Here is a 9,834-nt window from a genome sequence, read left to right as displayed (position 1 = left end):
TAAATATTGCATATTATCCCACTTAGTGCTTTCCTAAGGACCATAGTGTATGCTAACAATCTTATTGTGACTTGCATATTTCGCTTACTGGATGCCCATAATCATACTGCCATCATGAGATCCTAGCTTACCTTACTATACACATCACTACCTTTCTCCCACTGTAAGTACCACCTGCACTAGGATTCTTTTCGTTTAAAAAAACTTTTGATTCTGGACCTTAGTCCACCTTTGAAGTTGCCATTCTGAATATTTACTGTCATCCTAGAGGCTTCTTAAATCAAAAATCTCAAGGCTGGACCTCAGTTATTCCAAAGCCAACTCTACCCGGCATCACATCTGTTTCCAAGATGTCTCCATCTGCATATCCTTATGTCATCTCAAAATGTGACCAGTCTGGAGTGGAGTCATCTTTCCCAGCTGCCCCATTTGCCCTTTGGAGCACATTTCAGCTTTGCAGTATCCCGCAGCATGTATTCTACAGTTTCCTACCCCCAGCAGGCACTAAAGACATGTTTTTAACCCATGCACAGTTTCAACATGGGTTGAATTCTCACAACTCTGTCATCCATATCCCTTCCAGCCTGTCTTGGACAAGTGTTTATCAAAACTTAGGAGTTTATACTTCAGTTTTTCCACTATCAAAAGCTTCACTATGACAGTGAACTTCTGGGGAGAAGGCAGGGTAACAAGGTAGGGATGGCCTCCAACTTAAACCAGCCCAAAAAGTGATGGCAAGGGAAGAAGGGAAGCATCTGATGCGGAGATAAACAGCATCACTGCCAGGCAGAGCGGTCGTCTAGAACAGACCAGTCATTCAAAGCCAGCAGCTTTCGATGCTCCAGCTTCGCAGAGAAAAATAAACCATTACCACATCAAAGTAGAAAAACATGTTAACAGGAAAACAAAAGATCACCAAAAAAACCACTTAACCATTTCATTCCACAAATATTTACTGAGCACTTCTTACAGGCAAGGTACAGAAAGACTGATAGAAGAGAGAGAAGACCCCGGCCTCAGATGTCACATTCTAGCACACTTAGTGCCTTCCTTTAAATGTTTGACATGCACAATTAAATTCTCAGAATACTTAGTGTCATGGTATCTCAGCTGACTACCAAGTACCTGGAGATCCACTTTAGATAGAAGCATTGGAAAGGCCTCTGTAAGCAAATTGCAGTTAATCTGAGACCAACCATAAGCTAGAGAAAGTATTGCGGGTGTGAGTCAGGAAACCGCTTGCCTCTCACATGAGTCTACGTAGGTCAGTGTAGGCTTGGCCTGCAAGGCCTCCTAATGTCCCCCTCTCCACCTCGTCTTCATCCAGTCGGTCCCCACCCTGGTATTTCCTGAGGCCGTGTAAGTCAACCTTCCAGCCTGAAACCACAGTTACCCTTCAAAAGCAAGGGTTGCTTTCGGCTGGGTTCCCTGCATGGGTTGGGAGAAAGGAGAAAGGAACGACCACTCAGTGACGCAGTCATTAAGTATTTCCCAGGCACTGTTGCAGACCCTGAAGATGCAACAGGAAATACAACAGGCAGGGGTTTCTGTCCCCAAGGTCTGGTGAAGAAAAAGAAATGACATGAAAACTAACTTCTGCTCAGTGAGTGTGATAAGTAGAACAAGATGGAATAAAACAAACCAAAGGGTGATGAAAGAGTGACGGCTTGGTTTCTGAAGGGCAGGAAGAGCGACACCTTTTTATTTGGTGGTCACTGAAGGCCTGAGCAATCTGGAGCAGCCAATAAAACTTGGGAACAAAACATTCCAGGCAGAGAAAATGGCAAGCACACAGGCCCTCGGAGGAAAGTAGGAGCTATGTTCTAGGACTGCGGAGGAAACCAGAGCAATGAAGGGGGGCAGAAATGAGAAGATCCAAAAAGCAGGCCAGAGCCCACAGAGCAGAGTGGACCAAGATAAGGAATTGTTCTGTGATTCCAGCGGCAAAGAGAAGCTACTGGAAGATTTTAACCAGGTTTGGCAACAACGGTCTTTGAGTGTGGGGAAAAAAACCATTAAATTGGATTTCCAATTTACGCTATAAATGAAAATAAATTTCAGCTTGATTAGAGAGCTAATCGTAAAGAACAAAGATAATGGAATTGCTGAAACAATGCAAGCTTATTATTTATGAGGCATCGTTCTCCAGGCATTTAATTGCATTAGCTCATTTAATCTTCAAAACAATCCTCTGAGTTAAGTACTCATTTTGTTCTCATGGTACAGATGATCAACTGAAGCAGAGTAGTTAACCAAGTTGCCCAGTTTTTAGTGTAAAGATGAGCTCGTGTAATTTCATTCCAGGCCTGAGTTCTAATCAAAACTGTGCAATGGGAGACTTTATTACACTAGAAATGAAAGATCTCTTAAGTAATATACAAAAGCATAAATCCTAAAGACACTAATTTTTAAAGGATTTATTTTTAAAGATTTATTTATTTATTTGAAATAGTTACAAAGAGAGAGAGAGAGAGAGGTCTTCCATCCACTGGCTCATTCCCCAGTTGGCCACAATGGCCAGAGCTATGCCAATCTGAAGCCAGGAGACAAGAGCTTCTTCCAGGCCTCCCACAGGGGTACAGCGACCCAAGGACTTTTGGGCCATCTTCTGCTGTTTTCCAAGGAGCTGGATTGGAAGTGGAGCACCTGGGACTCAAACCAGCGCCCATATGGGATGCCAGCTCTGCAGGCAGTGACTTTACCCACTACTCCACAGAGCTGGCCCTTTATCTATCTATTTGTTTGTTTGTTTATGTGAAAGGCAGAGTTAGTGAGAGAGAAAAAGAGATGTGTCATCCACCGGTCCACCCCCCGAAATGGCCACAACAGCCAGGGCTGGACCAGACTGAAGCCAGGAGCCTGGAACTCCATCTGGGCCTCACACATGGGTAGCAGATATTCAAGCACTCAGGCCATGCTCTGTTGCTTTTACAGGCACGTTAGCCAGCAACTTGATCAGAAATGGGGCAGCTGGGACTCAAACCTGAGCCCATATGCAAAGCCAGTGTCATAGGTGGCAGCTTAACCTGTTGCACCATGCTGGCCCTTGATGCCATAAATCCATAAAACTTCTTTATAAAGGCTTAAATGAATGCACTAGCATAAGAAGTATCCCATCTAAGGACAATAAAATCTGTGTTCACTGACTTTCTCATTCACCTGTGAGTGTGCCTGCACATAGTAGGAGTTCACTAAATAAATGTTGAGAGAGGAGTGATGGATGAGTGGGTTGATAAATAGCATCTAAGTTTACATGCAGATGCCACAAAGGTCAATCAGATAGATTCCTCCCATCCCGCTGGAGCTAATAGCCTTGTATACAACACATTCACTATTTGCAGATGCGATGGCAAGGACTTGAAGGGCTTCAGTATGAGTCTGTACCAGAGTGTGCTGAGACCAAAGGCAGGTAGACCAATTTTGGGAGGGGCACATTCTGTTAGGTTTCTGTTACCTTAACTAAAATGCCAGAGAGAAGTTAACTTATAAAGGAAAAGGTATATTTCTGCTAACAGTTTTGGAGATTCACAATACAGGGTCAGGTGTCCACACCAGTCTGGCAGTAGATGTCTGATAAGGGTGGTAAACGGTGCAACACATGTGGAGGAAGCATCACACGGAAAGCCAGGAAGCAGAGGGATGGCTGGCGCCGCAGCTCACTAGGCTAATCCTCCGCCTTGCGGCGCCAGCACACCGGGTTCTAGTCCCGGTCGGGGCGCCGGATTCTGTCCCCGTTGCCCCTCTTCCAGGCCAGCTCTCTGCTGTGGCCAGGGAGTGCAGTGGAGGATGGCCCAAGTGCTTGGGCCCTGCACCCCATGGGAGACCAGGAGAAGTAGCTGGCTCCTGCCTTCGGATCAGTGTGGTGCGCTGGAGGGTGAACCAACGGCAAAGGAAGACCTTTCTCTCTGTCTCTCTCTCTCACTCTCACTGTCCACTCTGCCTGTCAAAAAAAAAAAAAAAAAAAAAAAAGGAAGCAGAGGGAGAGGCTGGTCCTCACCCAGCTTCTATAACCACTCCTCTCACCAGAACTACCTTCCAAGGTCATACTCCCAGTGACCTGAAGACACCACACACACCACAATGAGATCAAGTCTCTGCCCTTAATACATTAACTACTAATTTAAGACTTTGGGAACCAAGCCCTCAATACATAGGAGCTTGGGGGATACGCAAACTATTCACCAAGCCATAACAGATGTAACGAGGCTTCCCCTGGACAAGAATAAGAAAAAACAATAGTAATTCTAGATGTAAGTAGGTGGTAGAACAGAAGAGATTTGGGAACTGAACTGATACAGGGGTTGGGAGCACAGAGAGAAAGAGAGAAATCCTCACAGGATGATGATGAAGATGATGATGATGGTATTCATGAACTGCAGACATAGGAGAAGGTCTGAAGAGAGAGTAGATAATGATTTCTCCCATTCAGACTTAGGCTAGCACCTCTCTATTTCCACAACTAGTAATACTGTGTTTACCAGCTTCCTGTTGATTTCATAATGATTCAACAATACTGCTTTGATCTTCTTGGTGAAAGATAGAATGTAATATCATGACATGTGGCTGCGGAGGGAGAGGTCAAGTCTCCAATTATAACAAATTGAAAAACTATGGAGTTCCTGCTGAATCATGAGACTACCCAGACAGCCAAATCAGCAGGTCCTTCCAACGAGGGCTTCAGTAATGCATTTCTCAAAGACCCATAGTTACCTTCCATTAACTTGGTTCATCTTTCATTAACTCTAACTCCCATGAACAAGTGTTGTGTTATATTATGATCCCAGGACAGGATGGAAAAATTTACAGTCATTTGATTGAATACCAGCTTAGTAATTGAATAGAAGCTCAATAAAGTAGAGAGGTAGCAAAGGAAAGGGAGGAAAGAATGAAGAAAATTCAACTGTATCTACTGATCAGCCCAGGAACAGGCAAATTTCCTAAAATGAAGTGAAGATGATTTTCCCACATACACACACACACAAAACACATTCTCTATTCTCTTATTAATTAACAACTGGGAAGCTTTTGAAGATAAAACATTCTGGGGCCAGCACTCTGGCGTAGCAGGTAAAGCTACTGCCTGTGACACCAGCATCCCATTTGGGCAGCAGTTCAAGGTCTGGCTGCACCATTTCTGATCCAGTTCCCTGCTAATGGCCTGGGAAAAGCAGCAGAAGATAGCCCAAGTGCTTGGGCCTCTGCCACTCACATGGGAGACCCAGATGAAGCTCCAGGCTCCTGGCTTCAGCCTGGCCCAGCACTGGCCATTGCAGCCAACTGTGGAGTGGAACCAGCAGATGGATAATCTCTCTCGCTCGCTCGCTCACTATCTCTCTCTCTGTAACTGACTTTCAAAATAAATAAAATCTTTAAAACAAAACTGAAAAGTTTTAAGGTCTAAGATTTGTATTGTCAATTATAGTTAGATAGTTAGTGTTACTATTCTGTCTGGCCTGCAGTCCTCTGCTGCTTCTCCCAATTCATTCTTTTTCATAACTAGTTGGATCCAGTGACCTTGAGTTGTCTTGTCTTTCCCTTGCTTACATCTTGTTCTGTGCAGAGGGTACAACTGACAGATTGGCTGTTTCCTTAGGAGAACATTAAATATTCATATCTCTTGGCAACAGGAGCTTCCCTCTGAGTCCTGAAGTAAAGCAGCCATGTGCATGCCACATCCTGTTTTTGTGGTGGCTTCCAGGCCAGCACCCCTCTGTCTGTGGCACCATTGATTAGGAGCCCTGGACTTCACCACACCTCAGCTGCCCAAGACTCTCATACCCATATGGCACAGATTTTGCTGGGCTTGAGACCTATTTATTTATTTGAGATGCAGGGAGACAGAGAGTTCCTTTCCTCTGGTTCACTCTCCAAATGCCTGCAATAACTGTGTATGAGCTGGTCCAGGATGAAGCCAGGAGACAGAAACACAATCCAGGTCTCCCACATGGGTGCCAGGGACCCAGCTACTTGAACCACTTCACCTGCTGCCTCCCAGGGTCTGCATAGGCAGGAAGCTGGAGTCAGAAGCCAGAACTAGCAATGGAACCCAGGTATTCCAACGTGGGACACAGGCATCCCAATCGCTAGGCTAAATGCCCAGCCCCTATTAGGTATTCTAACATTGATTAAGGACTCCTCTGATACAAATATCAGCAGCTCTGGGTCTCCCTCTTTGCAGCAAAGATAAACAGGCTTAAAAGTTTCACTTCTTTTCTTTTCCTCCACAAAACAGCAGGTGTTAAATTGTGAGTCTGGGCCAACAAAGTAACCACATCAAAGTAAAGTCATTTAAGCCACCCACAAAAACTGAGTATTTGATTGTTTGCTATGAAAAGTAAAACCCCAGGCAGCAGCACACAAAGAAGTACCTCTCTCCACTCTGCCATGTGCAGATGGCTGCATGGGTTCTTGTGTGCACAGTTCCCTTGCTTTTCCTCAACCAGAAATGCATGGCCAACCAAGCCTTGCACTCCAATTGATCTTTCATTCATTCATCGAATAATTGCTGAACATGTTCTGCGTCAGGCATTATATTTCTTCCTCCAAACAGTAGGTCTGCTGTTGAAGAGAGCAGAGGCTTGTGTCCGACTCCAAGTCAGCTGTACAGAAACTAGACGCCTCATGAGCATCTGGAACTGACGATGAGGTAAGTTCCCCTCACCAGTAACTTTTTCCAGAGTCTGGGTTATCCCCAGCCCCAGAAACCCCCCAGGCTTCACAAACCTAATATTGGAGGCAGAAGAAATCCTTCTTGAGTTCATCTGACTCAAATCCTTGTTTTATAGATACCTACAAAAGCAAAGGGATTTGGCCAGCGCCGCAGCTCACTAGGCTAATCCTCCAACTGCGGCGCCGGCACACCGGGTTCTAGTCCCAGTCGGGGCACTTGTTCTGTCCCGGTTGCTCCTCTTCCAGGCCAGCTCTCTGCTGTGGCCAGGGAGTGCTTGGGCCCTGCTCCCACATGGGAGATCAGGAGGAAGCACCTGGCTCCTGGCTTTGGATCGGCGCAGCGCCAGCTGTAGCAACAATTTGGAGGGCAAAAACGGAAGGAAGACCTTTCTCTCTGTCTCTCTCTCTCACTAACTCTGCCTGTCCAAAAAAAAAAAAAAAAAAAAAAAAGCAAAGGGGTTGATTCCAGAGTTCACTTTACTAAGTCACCAAGGTACACATGTAGGGAGAGTGCCTTGGATGTTGAAGTCCAGGATGCAGATCCCAGTGAGGCCACTTATCCACCATTTAGCCTCAGTAAGGGTCACCAGACACTCTGCATCAGTGTACTTATCCGTGAAGATGGGACAATACTTACCTCAAAGAGTCATGTAAAATAACATATGGAAGCACCAGACATCTTCCTCCACACCTGTAGTTCCCTTCCTTCCTTGAGAGACCCTGTCACTTGAAACTGGGGAAAAGATGCCTGTTTATCATCATCGTGACTCTTTGTTATTGTTCCTCTCCCCTCCTCCTCCTCTGCCCAGGTCCCAAACAAGCACAAGCATTCACAGGCACACAGACACACACATACACACACACACACACACACACACACACTTGACATTGATTCCCTCCCAAACTGTCACCTGCGTTAACAGCGGTGACAGCCACAGATCCCATGAATTCTCTGTTGATGTCCAGGTTTGGCTCCGTTTCCCAACAACCACCTGCCACATTGCCCCCTCCTTGGTGGTGCCTGCAGGATCCAAGACAGGGTACAAAGCCAGATGTCACTCTGGAAACACTTCCTGCCTGGCTTTAATTAAATTTCTTTGTTTCACTTGAAAAGACATCTTTAGTTGTCTTATCCACACTGTGTTTTGGCTGAAGAACAAGACTCTAATTCAGCTGTGGAAAGTGGCTAAATTCTAATTTAGCAATCGAGAGGTGAGACAATGAGCCCTCTTCTCCCAGGGATTTAAGGCAGGAAAGCTGTGGTGAGCGTTGTTCCTAATTTTGAAGCTATCAGTCAGGATTGGTGGGGATTAACGTTTCACCACTTTCTGAGTGCTTGACTCATCTAGTAATATTTGGAAAATAAATTTACTGGAGCACAAGAAGAAAATACCCTCCCCTCCATATGGAACTGCTCATATAATTTATGGCATGTGCATTTTAGATTAAACAATGCCAGGAATGATGAGAAAGGACACATTAGCATCTTCAGAGAGATGGATCTCTCAGTCACAAAAGGAATCTCAGAAACAGCTGTGGAAAGTCAAGAAGAGTCTGACCCTTTCCCACGCTAAGGAGAGAAAGGCTAGTTCTGGACCGTGAGCCAGCATCTGCTAGGCATTTGATAAATGTATTAATAAATGAACAGAAATGGTTTGATCACATCTCACCATTATCATTCCAGTGATATATAGTCTCACAGTCCTGCTGTGGGAAGACCCTGTTCCCAGGCCTGAGTTAATGATTCCCAGTCTCTCTAACTCAGGCCACTGTCTCCTAACCTGTACATCAGCTAGTCTCTGAGTTGCTCCCAAGCTCTCCAGTGGCCTCCACCCCTTGGCCATTGTTTCTGCAAGGCCCAGAAGGGATGGAGGCAGAATGTAGAGTGTCGGTTCTTGCCCTCTGCTTCTCCTACTTCTGCTTCTCTTGTCTTACCCCTGCTTTGTACTTCAAGCCCCTCTTTGGGGAGTATGAACTCATGAGAAAGGAAGGTAAAATGAGAAGTAAAACAGCTTTAACCTTGCTGCCCAGTTCCTCTCTCGTTGAAGATGTCTAAACACTGCCTTTGATAGAGAGAATCAATGGGAACCTCTCAAGGCAGCCAGAGGGGACGTCTGTACTTCTTCAGCAATGTGCTCTCGTCCCAGCCTCAGTCCTCCTGCCCCTGGTGCTACCTCTCAGCCCTGCACGGCGTGGGTGAGGGCCTCAGCAGGCTGGGTTCTTTGAAGACGGTGCTCTTGGGTGGCCGTGGGCATGCCCATGTCCCCGTCCTACCAAACGGTGCAAGTGTAGCCCCTGGCAGACTCAATGCTTAACACCCTCCCTCACCAAGCTTTGGGTTGTATACAAGAAAGCCAAGGAAATCCAAACCCTTATCCTCCCAAGGGGTCCTTCTCAAGGACTGTAACAAGTGCATCATTTTTTTTATTTATTCATTTATTAATTTACTTAAGTGAGCCCTTTATGATTTTTTTCTCTTAACAGATCCTCATGGAAAATAACTTTTCCTAAGTAATTTCCTAGTAATTTTTTATTTAAGGAATACAAACTTCATGCATTTCCTAAGTACAGTTTTAGGAATATAGTAATTCTTCCCAACATACCTGTCCTCCCACCCACACTCCCACCCCTCTTCCACCTCCCTCTCCCATTCCCAGTCCCAGCAAATGCATCTCTGTACTCCCAGCCTTCTCTTTTATAGGCTGCTGGAGGTGACAGACTGAGCTGGTTTTGCTGTCCTTTTAATGAGTTCTCTATGGATCTGCCCTATCATCCTTGTCTTCAATGATGGTGTCCCCTCCAAATTCCATGTTGAAACTTAATCCCTAATGCAACAGTATTAGGAGGTATGGCCTGATCAAAGGGCCTGGAGTTGAATGGAACCCCTTGTTGCCCTTCCATGTCTGCCACCATGTAAGGACACAGTGCTTCTCCCCTTGGAAGGGCACAGCCACGTGGCACTGTCTTGTAAGCAGAGTGCAGCTCTCACCAGACACAAGTGCTGGCACCTTGACCACAACTATGAGAAACAAATTTCTGTTGTTTATAAAGTCCCCAGGCTTTGGTCGGTTGTCATAGCACAAACAGATCGGCACAGGGCTGGTCTCAGGTTTCCTGTTAGTACAGAAATAAACTGCTACAAGCTGAGTGGCTGAAAACAACACA

Source organism: Oryctolagus cuniculus, chromosome 6 (assembly GCF_964237555.1).
Source record: "Oryctolagus cuniculus chromosome 6, mOryCun1.1, whole genome shotgun sequence".
NCBI classification, from domain to species: Eukaryota; Metazoa; Chordata; class Mammalia; order Lagomorpha; family Leporidae; genus Oryctolagus; species Oryctolagus cuniculus.
The sequence above is the reverse complement of the archived record's forward strand: the minus strand, read 5'-3'. Positions refer to the sequence as shown.